At 35.7% G+C, this 2,878-nt stretch overlaps 1 non-coding gene across 1 annotated transcript; it reads right to left on the bottom strand.

The window, feature by feature from the left end:
- Positions 1-1,842: 1,842 nt before the first annotated feature.
- Positions 1,843-1,949, bottom strand: LOC121217031 (small nucleolar RNA R71). The gene has a single exon (XR_005913240.1). It is a non-coding gene; the product is annotated as a small nucleolar RNA R71 (small nucleolar RNA).
- Between the last annotated feature and the right edge of the window lie 929 nt (positions 1,950-2,878).

Here is a 2,878-nt window from a genome sequence, read left to right as displayed (position 1 = left end):
TCTAAGGAAGGAGGAAGGAGTTCTTGCTTCATGTTTGTTTTGGAAGAGGATTAGGAGGAGGTTTGGCCATACTTGTATCTAGATCAAGGTATGTTTGAGGTTGTGCCATGAGATTCATGCATGTTTTTAGTTGCTAGCTTGAGTTCTAATTATCCCATGGTTCAAATCTTTGCTATGTCATGGGGATGATATTCGGCCTAGGTAGATTTTGTGTTAATGCCATTGCATGCTAAATATGAAGCTTGTTAATGATGCATGTGATGGTGGATTGATGATTCTTGAATTTTCTTTTTAGCATTTTTGAGTGAGCACATATGTGCATTGGTTGCTAGATGGAGAAGAATCGGCTAGCAAGTTGTGTGCTAAGGCCGAATATAATTTTTGTATATTAATGAGTAATGCATGTGTTAAATTGATGGAAAGGGAGAGGATGCTTTACTAGTGTATATATGTGTGTATTAGCCAAGTTTTGAACTTGAAACAAAAGGGTGTTTGGTCAATACAAGTGACCATACTTGTAGAATGTATTAAGTGTTGAAATCGGCCCCAACATAGATATGCATATTCGGCCATAGGAAGGAGATTGGTGTTGCATGTATTCGGTTAGAGGCAAGCATATTGATGCTTTTGTCTTGGCTTAGAAAATTGGGCCAAGGGGGAAAAATTAGCTAAAATGTTGAGTTTGATTCATGATTCCGTACATATGTGACTTTAATGTCTAATGTATAAATATGGGCTAAGTGCCTTGTGTTCCACTTTTCGATGCTCAAATGATTAAATCAATTTATTTGTTTAATTAAGCTCAAGAGAATAAATTGTCTAAGTCAAAGGTAATAAGTGAAGTATAGGTGGATTCTTTCTTGGGTATTGTCTTCACAATCGGTTTTTCAAAAGTATTTTCCAACTTTAATCTCTGTCTTTACTTTAGTTAATTAGATAATTAGTCTTAGATAAAACATCCCCTAAATTTTTAGGCTAGATAATAAAAAGATAGTAATTACTAGTACTTTTAGTCCTCGTGAATACGATATTTCTGGTCTCACCATAACTATACTACTATTCAATAAGTGTGCTTGCCTTAAGTCGAATTTTTTAGTTAGTTAAGTGACCATCAAGTCTTTTGACGCTGTTGTCGGGGACTAAGATTTTAGGAACACATAATTTTTATTACTTTAGCCATTTTTATTTTTTATTGCAATTTAATTTTGTTTTTATTCACTAAATTTTCTTTTCTTTACTTCTCGCAGGTTTTTATAGTTTATGACTAGAAGAAATCGGTCAGGACCTCTACTTTTTGATAGTGAGATCGAGAGCACAGCTCACAGAAACCAAAGAGAAATAAGGCGCAACTTACAATATATAGAGGAAGAGTGAGAGGATGATATCCATACTACAACCGAGGAGATGGTTGATGATCAGAATAATTCGCTACCTCCTGTGGTTGCTGCAAATCCAGTAGATCAGAATCCTGTTCCTCGTACTATGTATGATTATGCTAAACCTACTTTAACAGGAATTGAATCGAGTATAGTTAGACCTGCTGTTGCTGCAAATAATTTTGAACTGAAACCTAACACGATTCAAATGATACAACAGTTTGTTTAGTTTGATGGTTTGCAGGACGAAGATCCAAACACTCATTTAGTAAATTTTCTAGAATTCTGTGGCACCTTTAAGATCAATGACATTTTTGACGATGCCATTCACCTTCGGTTGTTTCCATTTTCATTAAGGAATAAGGCTAAATAGTGGTTGAACTCGTTACCACGAGGGTTAATCACCACTTGGGAACAAATGACTGAAATTTTTTTACTTAAATATTTTTTGCCGGCTAAAACAGCTAAATTGAAGAATGATATCTCTTCTTTTGTGTAGATGGATCTAAAAACTCTTTATGATGTATGAGAGAGATACAAGGACTTATTAAGAAGGTGCCCTCACCATGGATTACCCCTTTGGCTACAAGTTCAAACCTTTTACAACGGTGTGAACCCTTCAACAAGGCAACTTATCGATGCAGCCACCGGTGGAACTTTAAACAACAAAACACCTGAAGAAGCCTACGAATTTATTGAAGAGATGTCATTAATAACTATTAGTGGCAAGTCATGCAAACGAAGCTAACAAAAGCAGTTGGTGTTTTCAACCTTGACGCGGTCACTATGCTATCCAACCAGGTAGAACTTTTAAATAAAAATATTGATGGTTTGTATGGTTCTACTCAGGTACATCCAGTGATGAGGTGTGATTCAAATGGAGGAGGAGTGCTGTAACAGCCCAAAATTGACCCTAGTCGGGAAGTGGTTTCGGGACCACAAAACCGAGTCATAAAAATAATTAATTTCCATATTCTATGCTTATTATGTGTGTACATGAGTATGTGGAAGTTTCATTCTCCAATTTTGCCAATTGCATGAGAAATTATTAAATAGGGATCGATATGAGACATGGTGAAAATATGATAGGCTAATTTAAAATGGTCTATTAATGCATGTTGTGAAAATGATGGGTTTGCATGTCAAATTACCCAAAATTTGAGCTAGTGGTTGGCCATGCTATGGGTGGAAACATGTTGGGAACATGTTGGCCTAGTGAGGTATGTAGGAAAAAAATAAAATAAGGAATATGGGTAATAAAGAAAGGAAAAACAAAAAAATGAGTGGTTGTTTCCCCCCCCCCATTGCCGTGAGCTAAAGAAAGGAAAAGAAAAATTTTGTTCATCCTTTTTCATCCTCTTTTGACCGAAAATTCTAAGGGAGGAGGAAGGAGTTCTTGCTTCATGTTTGGTTTGGAAGAGAATTAGGAGGAAGTTTGGCCATGCATGTAACTAGATTGAGGTATGTTTGATATTATTCTTTGAGATTCATGTATATTTTAA

The sequence above is a fragment of the Gossypium hirsutum genome, chromosome A02 (assembly GCF_007990345.1).
Source record: "Gossypium hirsutum isolate 1008001.06 chromosome A02, Gossypium_hirsutum_v2.1, whole genome shotgun sequence".
Lineage (NCBI taxonomy): Eukaryota > Viridiplantae > Streptophyta > Magnoliopsida > Malvales > Malvaceae > Gossypium > Gossypium hirsutum.
The sequence above is the reverse complement of the archived record's forward strand: the minus strand, read 5'-3'. Positions and strand labels throughout refer to the sequence as shown.